At 45.8% G+C, this 17,952-nt stretch overlaps 1 protein-coding gene across 1 annotated transcript in view; it reads left to right on the top strand.

Annotated features, from left to right (window-relative positions):
* Positions 1-17,952, top strand: part of PCDH15 (protocadherin related 15) — a 1,763,546-nt gene that overhangs the window by 1,521,110 nt on the left and 224,484 nt on the right. The gene's annotated exons all lie outside the window — the stretch shown is intronic.

The raw sequence follows: 17,952 nt of genomic DNA, 5'->3' as shown, positions 1-17,952 counted from the left end.
TGAATTGTAATGTGTACAGTACTGTGCTACTGTGTCACTGTGTTACTGTTACTGTGCTACTGTGCTACTGTGCTACTGTGCTACTGTGCTACTGTGTCACTGTGTTACTGTCACTGTGCTACTGTGCTGCTGTGTCACTGTGTTACTGTGCTACTGTGCTACTGTGCTACTGTGCTACTGTGTCACTGTGTCACTGTGCTACTGTGTCAATTTCATGTTTTTAAAAGCCAGTACACAAAAATTTGTTTTTCGGCTCTCGCCGCGCTCGCATCTTAGTGTGGGAAGGCTGGAATTCATCCCGCGGTTTCAAATCGGGATTCCGATGTACATGACGCATGAAGTGTTCGAATAACGGCCGCTGCATCAGTATTTGTACTTGTACTGTTGTGTGTGTATGTTTTCCCTGGCTTTCCGGTGAGGGTGATAATGACAGGGAGGGGTGTGAGAGAGGATGAAGGGGGGGGGAGATGTGTGGGAGATGGGTAAGAGAGGTGGAAGGGAGGAGGGTGAGAGGAGGAAGGGAGCGGGAGATGAGAGAGGAGGAAGGGGAGGGGGATGAGAGAGAAGGAAGGGGATGGGGATGAGAGAGGATGAAGGGAGGGGGGATGAGAGAGGATGAAGGGAGGGGGGATGAGAGAGGATGAAGGGAGAGGGGTGAGAGGAGGAAGGGAGTGGGAGATGAGGAAGGGGAGGAGGGTGAGAGGAGAAAGGGAGTGGGAGATGAGAGAGGAGGAAGGAAGGGGGGTGAGAGAGGATGAAGAGATGGGGGTGGGAGAGGATGAAGGGATGGAGGGTAAGAGAGGATGAAGGGAGGGGGGTGAGAGAATGAGGGGGTGAGAGGCTATGGGGAGGAGGATTAAGATTAGTATTGCTCACCATGTACAGTGTGACTGCAGGTCAGTTATTTATAAATGATCTGACCATTACGTCATTTGTTCTAAATGTCACTTCAAGCATGCACCAATTTGCACCAATTTGCACTATTTCATATTCTATTTTCTAAAAAAAATCATCAGAAGGGCACTGCCTGCCAAGACCACTCCCCCCCATGACCCCTCCCCAGATTTTTTACGAAACAGAGTATAAAGTGGTGCAAACTGGTGAATACTTGGAGTGAAATTTAGAAAAAATTACGTAACAGTCAGGTCATTTATAAATAAAAAATTTCCCCACCAACGATTCTCGCGTGTGTCGCACCTTTCACCATTGTGTCCAGTAATTTTGGAGAAGCCACCTGGCAACCCTAGGGAGCTCACTTGATCTTTTTAAGCAATGCAGAAACGAGGTATGCAATCTGTACAGTAATAAAGTTCTCTCAGGAGAAAATGTGGCCATATAATTTAATGTACTCTAGTGGATTTTCATGTAAGAGGTATTTCTAAATATCTTTTTTTCTTCAGGGATCATTTAGTATAGTAGGTCAATTCTGCTTTAGTTATTCTTATAAATGTAAAAAGTAAAACAGGCTGTGTACTTTTATGTAGGAATGTAAAATATGGCATTTAAAATCTCTCAAATTATACTTTCACCTAAATAAAACAGATGTTGAAAGCAGTGTTTACCCAGTGATAGAAGGAAGTGTTGAAGCATATACAATATTAAAGTGCATTAAGTGTTAAACAAATGTTCTGATGCTCATAAGTGATAAACAAAGGTAAAAAACAAATATTCGTATAAGTTTGTCAAGAAATGAAAATATAAGAAGGCATTTCTGAATATTATACTACAAGGTAAAACGTAATAGAACCAATTGTAATTGAACAAGAAATACAATAATCAATACTCTGTCCCTGGTCTCTGCTTCCTTAGGTTTAAGAGTTCCCCAACGTCCTTCCTCTTAGTAATGCAGAGTCAGAATAGACCTTGGGTGCATAAGGGAGTAAACAGAGAAAAGAAAAATCAGGGGAATCAATACAGTGTAATATGGTTAGTAGAAGAGGAACATTAAAAAGTAAAAAATGCTTTCACAAAAGGAATGCTTGTTGAAAGCCCATCAGCTTTCCAGGTTTTGCTTTTTCGCTCTCTGATTACTACTGTGTTTTTGTTCAATTACATATAGTGTGTGTGTATATATATATATATATTTCCGTTTTATATATACATGTAGCAGATGTTATTGCTCCTGTTAATGGGATGCAAATGCTGGTCTGATATATGACACAAACTTTAGCACAGCTCCATTGAAACAAACGGTAAGATGCACATCAGTTTCTGATTGAATGTATTTTGTGATGCAATAGGTTGCATTAATGGAAGCAATGATGTTTTTTTACATCTGTAGGACACCTGCTTTTTCTTATGTCTGGTTACCGCCCTATGCACCCAAGGACCTTTCTGACCCTATGTACTTTGGTGTGCTTTCTTTATCTCTGAAAATAAATCACATTTAGTTCTACTTTATGATTAGACATACACAATCTTAGCAAGCTCAAAACCCAGACCCAAGATATTATATATGTATATATTTATTTGTGTCAATTGGAGAACTATTGGGAAAGTGACCTCAAATGTACAGTAGTATACAAAGAATCCCCCATTCACATCCAATATGATAACAATAATATCGCCAATAGCATGGTATATGTGACATGTATACCGTGTCTAACGGGTTAAAATGTAGGAGCACTAAATCGAGGAACTCTAATTTATGTAAATCATATAAGTTATGTGGGAACTGGTAAATTTCACTGATTAAAGCTATGATGATATAAATTATGAAAATTCTGCTTACTCCATTTCAGTTAACTAAAGTTAATGGGCAAAAATAATTGAGTACTATGCTGGTATTCCAATTTAATTTGCTTGCTTGGGCTAACACGTATAAAAAGTAATTTGCTTTGCAAAGGGATTCTTTACTGTTTAATGGCTAAAACAACTTTTCCGCATGCCTATTTCTTAACACAAGTCTTTGCTAGCCAGGCAAGTAATGATCATATGTTTAAAATGTTTCCAATACATGCATGGTAAAAAAAAAAAAAAAAAATATCTATTTTTAATCTACATATGGTGATACATTATCATTTTTGTATTAGAAAAAAATCTCAATATTTTTGTTTGGTATTAAAAGTTTTGTTTTGTTAAACTGTAGTTTAAAGGAGGCTATCAAGTAACATGAAATATGTTTGGATATCAAGATAGTTAACGTGCCTGTAGTTATTCTGTAAACAAAAAAAAATCCAGATATTGAAAGTGCAGCACAGAATTAGATATAAATAACAGAAAAATAGACAGACATACAGAAGTGGATTAGATTACTATTACTTCTTAGGGGCAATGTTGCGATCATGCTCTCAATTGGTGACCTCTCCTACTTTTCTAAGGATAGGAGCAGGTGTGAGTTGGTGCACTGTACCTTTAGACTCCAGGAGATCTGAGGGTCTGCGATGGTGTGAGAATAACAGGACAGGCTTTAGGTTTAGCTTCATGGTTCTTCTCTCTTGTGCTGCGCCTCCATCTACCATGGGCCCCAGGAGTGCTGGAGGCAGACCCCATGATAGAACTGTTTCATCCTCTCCCTGAGTAACTGCACCCTCAGGCCAGAGTATATTGAACAGACGTCTTTATTGCCTCCACTGCTGGCAGTACATACAGCAAATTCTCTTGGATCCCCTGCTCCCAGATGGTCTCTGGGTTAGATATAGCTTTTGGGCCTTCTCAGAGTCCCCTAGTGGGACTGTTAGTATAATCCCACCCCACACGGTGAGACAGCACACTTCCCTCACTTGTGCTGTCTCTTCTGCCAGACTAAAACTCTCACACAGACTAACTAAAATGTTGGTGGCCTCTTCCTTAGAACAGAAAGGGAGGGCACAAGGTCTGCACTTGGATTGGGCAACACGTGCCCTGTCACACCCCCACTCCTGCCACTCAAGGAAGCTGCAGAGGGGGGTAAACCCAAGATGGGCCTGACTGCCTGCACCTACCAGGACTTACAGTGGTGTGAAAAAGAAAGTACACTCTCTTTGAATTCTATGGTTTTACATATGAGGAGATAATAACAATCATCTGTTTCTTAGCAGGTCTTAAAATTAGGTAAATACAAAAACCTCAGATGAACAACAACACATGACATATTACAAAGTCCTATTGGTTGGATGAAACGTGTCAGAGTTACTCTGTGGCAGAACTGTTCATGCATGCACTAATAAAACAACCTTTGTATTAATTGCATTTGGAAGTATCTGATCGTACCCCTATGGTGAGCTGTGAACCGCCATTGCAGCATTCTTTTCCCTTTTGGAACAATGGAGAGCAGGCAAGAATTGTTGGGGTCATGGGCTGAGGTCAGTGGCAGGCGGCAAGTAGGAATGTCGGTGTCACAGACAGAGGTCGGAGGCAGGCAGCAAGCAGGAATGTTGAGATCACATGCAGAGTTCGGCAACAGGAAGGCAGGGCAAGACAAGGGAGCAGGAACAGGGCAGGGGAGCAAGAACAGGTCTGGGACATGCTAGCAGGAAACAGACTGGGGCAATCTAGTTCAATAGCAAGGGCCTTTAATATGAACAGAACTCAAATACAGAACAGGACAGGTACAGGAACGGATCAGAGGCAGAAGCATAAGCATGGACATGGGAGTCTGGACATTAAACAAAGACAAGGGAGAAATGGGAACTATAAAGACAGAGAACAGGAGCAACAAGAAGACAGACAGACAGAGGAACCCCAGAGCAGCCAGAAAGCAGCATCTGGTGGACAGAGAAAGTAACTATGGCTGGGAGCAGGATGTTTACGAGACCCTGACAACTGTGTTATTTCCATCTTTAGAGATCCCCATGTTTCTGAGATAGGGTTATTGTATTGTATTGAATGTTTTTATTTATATAGCGCCATTAATGTACATAGCGCTTCACAGTAGTAATACATGTGGTAATCAAATAAATAACAGATAATATAAATAACAGATCATGGGAATAAGTGCTTTGACATAAAAGTAACATTAAGGAAGAGGAGTCCCTGCCCCGAGGAGATTACAGTCTAATTGGTAGGTAGGTAGAATGTACAGAGACAGTAGGAGGAGTTCTGGTAAGTGTGTCTGCAGGGGGCCAAGCTTTATGTATCATGTGTTCAGAATATCGACAGTGCTATTCATATGCTTCTTTAAGCAAGTGTGTCTTAAGGTGGGTCTTAAACGTGGATAGAGAGGGTGCTCGTCGGGTACTGATGGGAAGGGCATTCCAGAGGTGTGGGGCAGTCAGTGAAAAAGGTTTAAGGCGGGAGAGGGCTTTAGATACAGAGGGGTAGAAAGAAGACATCCTTGAGAAGAACGCAAGAGTCTGGATGGTGCATAACGAGAAATTAGGGCTGAGATGTAAGGAGGGGCAGAAGAGTGTAAAGCTTTAAAAGTGAGGAGAAGAATGGAGTGTGAGAGGCGGGATTTGATCGGAAGCCAGGAGAGGGATTTCATGAGGGGAGATGCTGAGACAGATCTAGGAAAGACTAGAGTGATTCTGGCAGCAGCATTTAGGATAGATTGTAGGGGAGACAGGTGAGAGGCAGGAAGGCCGGACAGCAGGAGGTTACAGTAATCAAGACGGGAGAGAATGAGGGCCTGAGTCAGAGTTTTAGCAGTCGAGCAACAGAGGAAAGGGCGTATATTTGTTATATTGCGGAGGAAAAAGCGACAAGTTTTAGAAATGTTTTGAATGTGAGGGGCGAATGTGAGAGAGGAGTCGAGTGTTATCCCTAGGCACTGGGCTACTGGGTGAATGATTGTAGTTCCAACAGTAATGTGGAAGGAGGTATTAGGGCCAGGTTTGGGAGGAAGTATGAGGAGCTCTGTTTTAGCCATGTTGAGTTTAAGGCGTCGGAGGGCCATCCAGGATGATATAGCAGAGAGACATTCAGAAACTTTGGTTTGTACAGCAGGTGTAAGGTCGGGTGTTGAAAAGTATATTTGTGTGTCGTCAGCATAGATGTGATAATTAAACCCAAAAGATGTTATTAGGTCACCTAGAGAGAGTGTATACAGAGAAAAGAGAAGAGGTCCCAGGACAGAGCCCTGGGGTACCCCCACAGAGAGATCAATAGAGGAGGAGGAGGAGGTGGTAGCAGAAGAGACACTGAAAGTATGATGGGAGAGGTAAGAAGAGATCCAGGATAGAGCTTTGTTCCGAATACCAAGAGTATGGAGAATGTGGAGGAGAAGAGGGTGGTCCACTGTGTCAAATGCTGCAGAGAGGTCGAGTAATATGAGCAGAGTGTAATGACCTCTGTCTTTGGCAGCATGGAGGTCATCAGTTATTTTAGTGAGGGCTGTTTCCGTGGAGTGAGCAGTGCGGAAGCCAGATTGTAAAGGGTCTAGGAGAGAATAGGGTTGAGAAAATGGAGAAAGCGAGAGAATACAAGACGTTCAAGGAGTTTTGAGGCAAAAGGCAGGAGGGAGATAGGTCGATAGTTGGAAAGACAGGTAGGGTCAAGTTTGCTGTTTTTGAGTAATGGTATGACTGTTGCATGTTTGAAGGAGGATGGACAGGTTCCAGAGCAGAGGGAGGAGTTAAAAATGTGTTCTGCCGTATGGATTCCACCTTTTCCTTAAAATAGTCAGCAAAGTCCTGAGCGGAGATGGAGGAAGGAGAGGCAGCTGAGGGTGGTTTGAGTAGAGTATCAAAGACAGAGAACAGTCGGCGTGGGTTAGACTTGTGCATGTTGATTAGTGAAGAAAAGTAGTAGAAACAGGATAGCATAAATTTGTAGTGAAGGAAGTCTGCGAGAGTGTGAGACTTCCTCCAGAGGCGTTCCGAGGAACGAGTGGAGGAACGCAGCATGCGCGTGTGGGAATTTAGCCAGGGTCTAGGGTTAGAAGGGCGAGTGCGGCAGAGAGAAAGTGGGGCATGTAGATCAAGAGACGAGGACAAGACAGAGTTGTAGTTCCTGACCAGGTTGTTAGGGTCTGTCGCAGAGCTGAGAGAGGAGAGGGAGGAGCGTAAAGTGGACTCAAAGTCAGGTAAGTGAATAGAGCGCAGGTTTCTGCAGAACCGGGGGGTAGATGGAGGTGGAGAAGGGGAGAAGCGAGATAGAGAGAATGAGATGAGATGATGGTCAGAGAGAGGAAAAGGGGAAATGGAGAAATTGGAGAGAAAGAAGTTTTTAGTGAAAACCAGGTCTAAGTAGTGGCCATCCTTGTGGGTGCTGGCTGCAGTCCACTGTTGAAGGCCAAAAGAAGAGGTTAGAGAAAGAAAGCGGGAAGCCCAGGGGAGAGAGGGTTCATCAATTTGGCAATTGAAGTCCCCAATGAGAAGAACAGGGGAGTCTGAGGAGAGAAAGAAAGAGAGCCAGGATTCAAAGTGAGAGAGAAAGGCAGAAGGGGAATGAGTAGAGGTAGGTGGGTGATAGATGACCGCCACATGGACAGGGAGAGGAGAGAAGATCTGGACAGTGTGAGCCTCAAAGGAGGGAAAAGCAAGAGATGGAGGAATAGAAAGGGTGCGGTAACGGCAGAGGGGGGAGAGCAGAAGCAGGAGCCCCACACCTCTACCCCTGCCATCAGTGCGCGGAGTGTAGGAGAAGGAAAGGCCACCATAGGAGAGGGCAGCTTCCAGAGCAGAGTCAGACTGAGTGAGCCAGGTCTCAGTTATAGCAAATAGGAGCAGAGAGTGAGAGAGAAAAAAGTCATGTACAGAGAGGAACTTGTTAGAAAAGGGAGCGAGCATTCCAAAGGGCACAGGAGAGATTGAGAGAGGAGGGGGAGTGGCAGGGGATGGGTATGAGGTTGGAGGGGTTGACACCAGAAGGAGTAGAAGTTGCAATTGGCAGGCGAGGACGAGCGCATGTAGGAATAAGGCAGGGACCAGGATTGGGAGAGATATCCCCAGAAGCAAGGAGGAGAAGCATGGATAGAAAGAGTATGTGTGAGGATGGTTTGTAGGGGTGTTTTTTAGTGCAGGGGATATAACTGTGTGGTGTGAGAGGACGCAGGTAAGAAAGGAGTTCATGTGAACTGAGAAGTGGGGAAGGAAGGAGAGATGGAGATATATAAATTAGAGTTTGAGACATACTGAGGCTGGTAGAAAGAAGTGCGTACAGTAATTTGAGAAGAAGTGAAGTCACAGCAAATATAAATGGTAAAGGCAGCATCACAGCAGTAATGATGCAGTCTGGTATCGATGATATCCTCCTTTCCAGCGTAGTTCAAATGCAGGAATCAGGGCCAGTTGGGGTGGTCACTTCTTCACCTCTTTTGAACTTCCTTTTAAACTTCAGTTGTTCAGTAGAGTTGTTCAGTAGTCCTCCCACTTATAATGTGACACTTGGATATGTGCTGCAGGCAGACTAGCTGTTCTGACACAGTTTATATGGGCCTAAAAAGTCACCTGACAGCGTGGTTCTGTCTGCTTAATTAGCACATCTGAGGCACATTCAAAACAGATGGTTTTCTACACAGGGTGTTCCCTGCCTAGGTGTCAAATCTTAATTCAATTAACAAGCAGACTGGATTCAGATATGGGATATTACCTGAGGAGAGAAGATGATTCAGTAGGAAGCTGCAATGTCATGCTCTCATGACATTGCAGCTCCCTATTGGCCACTGAGACTGAGACTTTGATGGCAGCCATTTTGTTTTCCCAAATGGAACCAGAAACACCAGCACATAAAAAAAGGTAAATAGAGATAGTGTGGTTTAGATCAGGAGGATCTCTGCCAGTTCCATTTACTGTTTTTCATTGAGTTTTTATTTTAAAATTACAACTTTTTACCCAGTCACATTCCGCTGTCTTCGGTGCCCAAAGGATTAACGCTGTGGGCGGTCCCATTCCGAAGCATGGACCCCCCTGCAGCTCCATCACAACAGACACTGTCCCTGCTGACTTTTGCTTGTTCACCCATGATGCAGAGGACAGTGTCTTTCTACAGTATATCTGTACCTTGTGTTATTATTTTATTGACATTTAGGCTTTTCTAGATATGTTTAAGCAACATTTCCCCCCAAATGGAAATAATTATTTGCTTATCTTATCTGATCCGTGATCTCCTCACCTCCGGGGACCGAGGATCCCAAGCAATAAAAGTGTCATTTTTTTGCAGTTTATTTGAGAGAGAAAAAAACTACCTGCATGGCTTCCTGGGTCATTAAGAGAAAGGCGTGTTGTGATCTTCAGATAAAATCTTGGCCTACTGTTGGATGCCAGAGTGAGCCCTAGCCAAGCAATGGTTTTGTGTCCACTGGGTATTGTTGCTCGTAGACAAAACAACTGATTGCTCAGTAACCGTATTGTCCGTGGGTCTGCTTTGGGGGACCCCAGGGATCAGGTTAGGGAAAATTAAAAATTAAACCGTTAAACAAGTGGGAGCAGCGTGTATTGCTGCTTTAAACACACCATTATTACCTTTCGTGAAAAAACATTTAAATGACACTTTTTATTAATGTAGGTGTAGATGCCTTTAACATAGAACCGCCGGATCTTTACTAATCTCTCTATTAACATTGCTACCATTAACCCTCTCTTCCTCGCCAACTACTTTGTGATGTTAATTCATCATGTAACTAGAGGTGGGAGAATTTTTGCAGCGGATTTGGATCGGCCGGTTCCTTTGGTCCGCGGATATCACCGGATCAATGTCAAAAAAAGGCGGTCCGCGTTTGGCGGATTTTTTTATTATTACTACGAATACACTCCGCGGATTCCACAACCTGTTGATGGATTTGTGGAATCCAATCTGCGGATTTAGCGATCTGTTGGTGGATTCTTAAGAATCTGCAGATTGGATTCTACAAATCCGTCCATGGGTTGTATCGAATGGCGGGGTTTTGGTTAAAACCAACCAAATCCGGGAGAGGACACGCCCCCCCCCGATGGAGAATGGCAGCTTAGAGTGAGAGCTCCATTCCCCCCGGTGCATAATAGTGTGAAATAACAGTTAAAATGCTATCGTCTTCTTAATAAAAGCTAAGCGCAACATACATCAACCTACAGAGATGGCTTCTACCAAAACGGTGCGTAGAAAAACACAGCCAGTATCTACATTTTTTAAAAGTAAAGGTACAGCTAAGGCCGGGACTCCCGATTCCCCTGAGCAGCATCCAGCAGCAGACCCTGATATGGACAGTCCTGCAGAGGAGCAGGATGATATGGCAGTGGTGCGGAGGAAAGACATGAAGGAGTTTTGCTCCAACATGAAAAAGTTCTTCAAGACAGAGCTCTGGGCACTAAGGAAAGATGTGGATGCCCTGGGGGAGTGTACTGATACCCTGGAGTCTAGGGCAGAAGAGAACACCAGCGCCATATCCCAGACACAAACACAAGTGTCCACCCTTAAAGATCAAATCAGATCCCTGGAGGAAAATATCGAAGACGGGGAGAATCGCGACCGTCGCTGCAATATCCGCCTGCGCGGGGTGCCAGAATCAGTCACAGATCCGGAAGACTTCGCCGCTAAGTGGTTGGAGCATCTGTTCCCAGATCTGACAGAAAGGAACTTAATGCTAGACAGATGCCATAGGGCACTCAGAGGAAGACCCAAGCAGGGGGACCCCCCCAGAGACATCGTTATGCGGTTCCACTGCTATAGGACAAAAGAACAAACATGCAGAATCGCCAGAGAGATGAAAACAGTGGAGTTTGAACACATCAAATTCCAAGTATACCAAGATTTGTCCCCAGCTACCCTGGCAAAAAGAAAGGCAATGGCCCCCATAACTAGAGCGCTCCGGGACAAAGAAGTGCGCTATAGATGGCTGTTCCCATGTGCAGTTCTGGTTGTGAAAAACGGTGTTGCACACACACTGAAACATGTGGAGGATGGAGAGGGATTCCTCCGTAAGGTCCTTGGCTCCCCGCAAAGCCCCCCTCACCTTGTAGCTGCTGAAGATGGCGCCACCTCAACCTCATGGCGCGCAGCTGGGAGCCTACGATCCGCAGCTAGAGTTGTGGAGGAACCGCCGAGCTCCACATAGACTCTGCTATACCACCCCAATAAACATCTACATTCTCCCCCAAACTCCCCAGCAGGATCCTCTGAAAGGCCCTAGCTAAGGGGTGCTTGTCCGGGAACCCCCATTGACCCCCCCACGGAGATTAAGAAAACTTTCAGCCCTCGCAGGTCTACTCACTTTTTTTGAGGGGCAGCCATCTTCTCCTGCTCCTTCCCTGAGGCGAGCGGGAGCAGCCCTGTTCTTCGCGGGATGCCTCGATGACGTCACTGGCTCCCGCGAGACTTGAAGCGGGACGCATGCGCAGAGGGACACAGCGGCGACGGCACCGGGCGATGACGTAACCGAAGCCCTAGACGGCGCCAACGGAGTCTCCCCAGCACCCAAACTCCAGGGTCAGGAGGAGCTGTATGGTGACGTCAAGGTGGGCGTGATAATGACGTCAGGGTGGGCCGGTCCGGAGAGCAGAACGAGATGGGACCCGCAGCAGGGGAACCCTTCGACTGCGCAGCTGACTGCGGTGATGCGTCGGCCACTGGGGGACGCAGGAGATTTGTGTTCCCTGGCCCCGGCACGTCGCGCGATGTGGCTGAGGGCCATAGGGGAGGGGGGGAAGCGGAGGAACAGGGATGCCTATCTGTATATGTGTCTGGATGTCTAGATGCCTGTGTGTGTGTGCCTGAGTGCGTGAGTGCATGCCTTTATCTGTGTGTGTGCGCATGTATATGTGTGTGGGTATGTGTGTATATGAGAATACCTGTATATATGTAAGAGTGCCTGTGGGTATGTGAGGGAGCCTGTGTGTGTGTGTGTGTGTGAGAGTGCCTGTGTATGTATGAGAATGCCTGTGGGTATGTGAGAGAGCCTGTATGTGTGTGTGTGTGTGTGTATGTGAGAGAACTCGTGTGTGTGTGTGTGAGAGAGCATATGTGTGTGTATGAGAGAACCTGTGTATTTATGTGTGAGAGTGCCTGTGTATGTGTGAGAGTGCCTGTGGGTATGGGAGAGAACCTGTGTGTGTGTGAGAATGCCTGCATGTGTGATTGAATATGTATGTTGCTTGTGATCAGCAACCCCAGCCCAAGCCTGTGAAAGGTGGAGGAGGGGGAGAGTAGCGGGTCCCTCCGCTCAGGCCACGCCCCCCTGCCGTTCAGGCCTCCCGATCCCGACCACCCCCCGCTCCGTCTCCCGTTCCCTGCAGACCGCATATCGCGGTCGGTGTATGTCGGCGCCCCGCCTGTCGGCAATGCAGGAGCGCTGAGGGAGGGAGCGGGGCCTTGACCTTAGAGTGCTGACGGAGTGGGCTGGTGGGCGGGGGAAGGGGGTTGCAAATGCATGCCGGGGCCATCCGAGGGTTGGGGAATCGGTGGCTGCCTCCTGCTTGACCCCACATGGGAACATGGACCACCATATGGAGATAGGTCTGCATGTAGTCGACTAACGTCAGCGTCATGTGCGCCAGTGGCCCCTCCGCCTTCTTGGATGCCGCTATATGGTTACAATACATGCAGACCACCAGCACATTAAACGTTCACCACCCACACATTAAAACACAGAGGCACTTAAAGGAGGGGAGTCCGGCACCCTACCATATAGGGAGTAGACATTCACATATAAGAGGATAATGAAAATTAGGTAGCCGGTCCTCTGAACTCCTCACCAACAAGACTGGTCGGGATTGGCGCTACGAGGACCACACAATAAGAACCCTTTGGGGGGGCATGGTGCTCCTTACAACCTATACTCACATAGAGGGCAAAAACAGGAGGAGTAGGGAGAGGTGGAGTTTTGGGAGAAACTCTTTAGGTGGATGTTATGTAAATGAGAGTTTTTTATTGCTAAAGTTATAAGTTATACTGTTATTTAATTGTTGTCTGTTTAAAGGAGATGCGCCGGCAGGACAGTTCCCTGATCGGCGTGTATGTGTCCTCCGCTACGATCCCTACAGAATAGGGGTCACAAACAAGTCCCAGGGAAGCCAGGACCCAGCAGGCAGGGGAGATCCCGTCGTCAGTCTGGGCCAAAGGACCCATCCCTTGGGCGCAAGGGCCACTCCCGGGGGCTCCCGGAGTGGGCTCTTGTCTTCATGTTCCTATTTGTTTTTTGTACATTAGAGTATCTGTTGTTATGTGTCGTGAACCCAATCCCCTTGTTGTTGACCCTCATGTGCTACTCCCAGTTCCCCCCTCCTCTCCCCCTCCCTCCCCGTTGCCTCCCACTCCCTCCTTACCCTTCCCTCAAAAACCTATCTACGAATAAGCGCCCTGAAGGCAGTGATCGTCCGGCCCTACACATGGAAGCCACGGGTAAGTCAAGCAACATAATGATGCGCGTAGTCACACACAGCAATAAATGGCGTTGACTTTTATATCTCACAATGTGCAGGGCTTTAACAACCCCACTAAACGCAAACCAGCCTTCACAGATTATAAAAGAAAACATGCAGATGTGTTGCTCCTACAGGAGACACATTTCAGCAAAACCAATACCCCCAAATATCTTGATAAAGACTTCTCCCAGGTCTTTTCGGCCTCTGCTGAAGTCAAAAAGCGTGGAGTTGCCATCCTATTCCGTAATAGCATCCCTTTCGAAGGCCTAATAACCAAACGGGATAACGATGGCAGATTTATTATAATAGTAGGAACTATTAGGGGACAGAAGATCACAATCGCCTCTATATATGCCCCCTGCGAAAAGAGTGCAATCTTCTTCGAGAAATTCTTTAGAATCCTAAACTCGGTTGTGCAGGGAAGCGTGGTCTTAGCAGGAGATTTTAATATGGTCCTACAACCTCACATGGATAGATCAGGTGGAGCTACCCTTCACAATAAAGGAGCAGGTATATCCCTACGAAGAGGTCTCAAATGTAACCAATTAATAGACATTTGGAGAGAGCTACATCCAGCAGATAGGAATTACACATTCTTCTCGCACCCACATTGCTCATACAGTAGGATTGATTACTTCGCAGTGTCCTGTCACCTGGTCCCCAAGTTCACCCAAGCGGAGATCCATGATATTTCATGGTCTGACCACGCACCCATAGAGCTCCGGTGCAACAATATTCAAACGGGTAGACCAGGAACGAACTGGAAGCTAAATGAATCCATTCTAAAAATTCCAGAGATCTGTGATACTGTGGGTAATGAGATAGACCAATTTTTCTAAGTAAATGCCGGCTCTGTCTCCTCACATCTGGTCCTCTGGGAGGCGCATAAAGCGACTCTCCGAGGTACCCTCATAAATATCACGGCTAGATGAAAAAAAGAGAGAGAGGCAAAAATTGTCACACTCCAAACTAAACTACAAACTCTCTCCGCCAAACATAAAAAGAAACTAGACCCGCAAACCCTACAAGAGGTAAAAGACACTAAAATTGAATTAAACATGATACTGACCTCCAAGGCTGATAATTCATTGAGTTGGTCAAAGAGGAAATTTTACAAAAAAGCAAACAGGCCGGATACGATGCTGGCCCGCATGCTGAAAGACCGGCAAACTAAATACAACATCCAAGCTTTACGCTTAAAATCTGGTACCCCTACTTCAAACCCACAGAAAATAGTAGATTAATTCGGCTCCTTCTATGAGACACTCTATAATGGTGAGAAAGTGGCACATAATTCTAGCACGAGCAGTAAGCTAAGAGATTTCCTGGCTAGCTCCAACCTGGTGAGATTGACAGAATCAGACAGAGCCTCCCTAAATGCCGACTTCACACACGAGGAGTTGACACCGGCCATTACGGAACTTAAACCTTCAAAGGCACCGGGGCCGGACGGCTTCTCAGGGTTATACTACAAGAAATTTATCAAATTACTTGCCCCAAGGTTGCTCCAAGTATTCAATGCTATTTTAGCGGGAGCCCCCATCCCCAAGGAGATGTTACAGGCGTCTATATCAATCATCCCGAAACCAGGGAAAGACCCACTAGATTGCAAAAGTTACAGGCCCATATCACTAATCAATACGGATATCAAGCTATATGCAAAGTTATTGGCCAATAGAATATGTCTTATCCTACCCAGACTCATACATCCAGATCAGGTCGGATTTATCAAGGGCCAACAAGCCGCAGATAATACCCGTCGATTTATAGATCTGATAGATTTGGCCACTATTGACACTGCTCAAAGTATGTTGTTAAGTCTGGAAGCCGAAAAGGCTTTCGATAGGATAGACTGGCCCTACCTAAAGGAAACGCTTGCGACATTTGGCTATGGAGATCGGGTGAGTGATGCGATTCTATCGCTGTACTCTAACCCCACCGCCAGGGTTGTACACCAAGGCTACCCCTCTCGGCCCTTCCAAATTAGGAGTGGTACGAGACAGGGTTGCCCATTATCTCCCCTCCTATTCGCCCTCTGTATCGAACCCCTGGCGGTGCAAATCAGAGGAAACCCTGACATCTCAGGGTTAAACGCATACTCCCAAACCCATAAAGCGGCCCTGTACGCAGATGACATCCTCTTGATGATCACGAAACCCCTCACCTCACTACCGAACTTATTTGACCTGCTAAACAGGTTTTCTAAAATTTCCGGCTTCAAAATAAATCAATCCAAATCTGAGGCTCTCAACGTCAATCTCCCCAGCCATATAGAAAAACTATTAAAACTAAACTTTAAATTTCACTGGCAACACAAATCTATAAAATATCTAGGTGTCCACATCACCAGAAACGTCAAAGAAATATATGATGCAAATTACCCCAACGTAATCCGGACCCTAAAATCAGACCTACAAAAGTGGACATCTAAAAGGATCTCCTGGATAGGAAGAATCCATAGTGTTAAAATGAACTTACTCCCCCGTATTTTATATCTCTTCCAAACTCTCTCAGTGCCACTCAGATTGAAGGACCTGCACTCACTTCAATCCGACATCTCCAAGTTTATATGGGGAGGTAAAAAAACAAGAGTCAGCAAAATTAATATGAAAAGGCCGGTCTTGGCTGGGGGTCTAGCGGTACCCTGCCTGTTATCATATTACAAAGCGGCACAGTTGAGCCAAATTGTGTAATGGCAGTCTGACCCGAGATCTAAGAGATGGGTCGAATTAGAGAGCGCAGCCTGTGAACCTATAGAATTAAGTAATCTAATCTGGCTCCCCAAAATGGTGCGAAAAAGGCGCCAATGTGCCGCTATCCTCAATGACCAACTCATTGTCAATCTGGGAGGCAACAAAATTTAAACATTCCCTCACAACGACATGCTCTATGATGTCACCCCTGTGGAACAATTCCGAGTTCGTGCCGGGCCTATCGGTCGGTAATATCTCAATTTGGAAAAAGAAAGGTTATAATCGGATTAAAGATCTGGAAGGCCATGACAGAAAAGTTAAGACGTTTGATCACATCAGATTAGAAAAAGAGATCCCCCACTCAGAATTCTTTCGATACCTCCAGATCAGGGCTTTCTATAACAAATTTGCCCCGTACCCACAATTGACATCCTTCGAAAAGCTCTGTCTGGCAGAGACCGACACAAAGGGACTTACCTCGCAGCTATACAGCGAAGTGATCAGTTCTAGCAAACAAGCCCATGAGATACCCTCATTTAGATCGCGTTGGGAAACAGACATCGGAGAATGTCTGGAAGACGAGGACTGGAGTGCTATTTTTCTAGCCACAGCAAAGTGCTCCATATGTACCACCCTCAAGGAAAACGCATATAAGGTCCTGATGCGATGGTACCTTACCCCACTAAAATTATCAAGGTTCGTGCCGGGATCCTCCCCGCTGTGCCCGCGCCAATGTGGAGGATCAGCAGACCTGCTACATATGCTGTGGTCTTGCCCGCGGATCTCCTCATTCTGGGAGACAATTAGACTTTGGATACAGAGACTGTTTGATCTCACTATTCCCCCAGATCCGTGGCTGTTTCTCTTGAACAGACCACTAGCGGGTCTCTCTAAAGCTCATAATAAACTTATTGCTCACTTTGCACTCGCAACGCGGTGTGAGATCGCAGCACTATGGAAAAGCTCAGACATACCAACCATCCCAAAAATTCGGAATCGTATTTGGTTTATCTGCCAGATGGAAAAGTTAACGAGTCTGGTAAACGACACTGGCGACAATTATCTAAAAGTCTGGACGCCTTGGTTGGCACAGACAGACATCCCGGGGTTAGAAAGGGCATCAATCTGGCTATGATAGTTTCCAAGTCCGTTCTCCTTGGGAGAGGTGTGCTACACCCATGCTCGGCATAAGATGATTACATCTCAAACAGGTAACATACCTAGAGAGGCAGCGTAACAACTCTGAGACACACTCACGATCACTAGCATCCATCCCAATCCCCTCTTCCCCCCCTCCCCCCCTCTTCCTCTTGGATCAATGTTTGTCTACCGGTTTGTCCGTCCGTATGGTTGATTGTTTGTCGGTCTTCACGTTTGTCTGTCTACCCATGTAGTTGTCTACCTGTTTATGTATACGTCGTCTGGATGAGTCGTGTGTCAGCCGACTAGTCGGTCGGGCGGTTAATGATTCGGTGACTGAGCTTTTACACCTGGTCCCCCCCGATTAGAAGGGGGGTTTGACACCATAATATGGACCCCGGAAAGCGAGCCGTGTCTCGATACCCCTTTAGGCCCACCAGTCTGACCACAGATTAAAGTTCTATTCCATTGATATTAGTAACGTTATACTTCCAGATACACTGAGAATCACCATGACATAATGTATTTTGTAATGTATTGTATTGTATAATATTATAAAATTATAAACTAATAAAATTTAAGTTACAAAAAAAAAAAAAACAACCAAATCCGTTTGCGGATTTCACACCGTGGAACAGATTTTGGTTTGAAAAGGCGAGAAAATCCGGGAAACGGATATGGGCGAATTCGCCCATCGCTACATGTAATGCTATGAGACATAAATTGCTCTGTTTCTCCGGCACCTTCCGCACTTTCCCTCTTTTGTCTCTTCATCAAAACTATCTCTAGTGTAACCGTTTATCTCCCCCGGTGATCCCTGGGCATCTCCCTATCTCCTCCTAAACATTCTTTGTCATATGTTTCAAGCAACACATTGCACCAATTTTTTTTTTACATTTTGTGTTACCTTGTGTCATTGTATC

This window comes from Ascaphus truei, chromosome 8 (assembly GCF_040206685.1).
Source record: "Ascaphus truei isolate aAscTru1 chromosome 8, aAscTru1.hap1, whole genome shotgun sequence".
Taxonomy (NCBI): Eukaryota; Metazoa; Chordata; class Amphibia; order Anura; family Ascaphidae; genus Ascaphus; species Ascaphus truei.
Note: the sequence above shows the minus strand (reverse complement) of the source record. Positions and strands in the feature narration are given on the sequence as shown.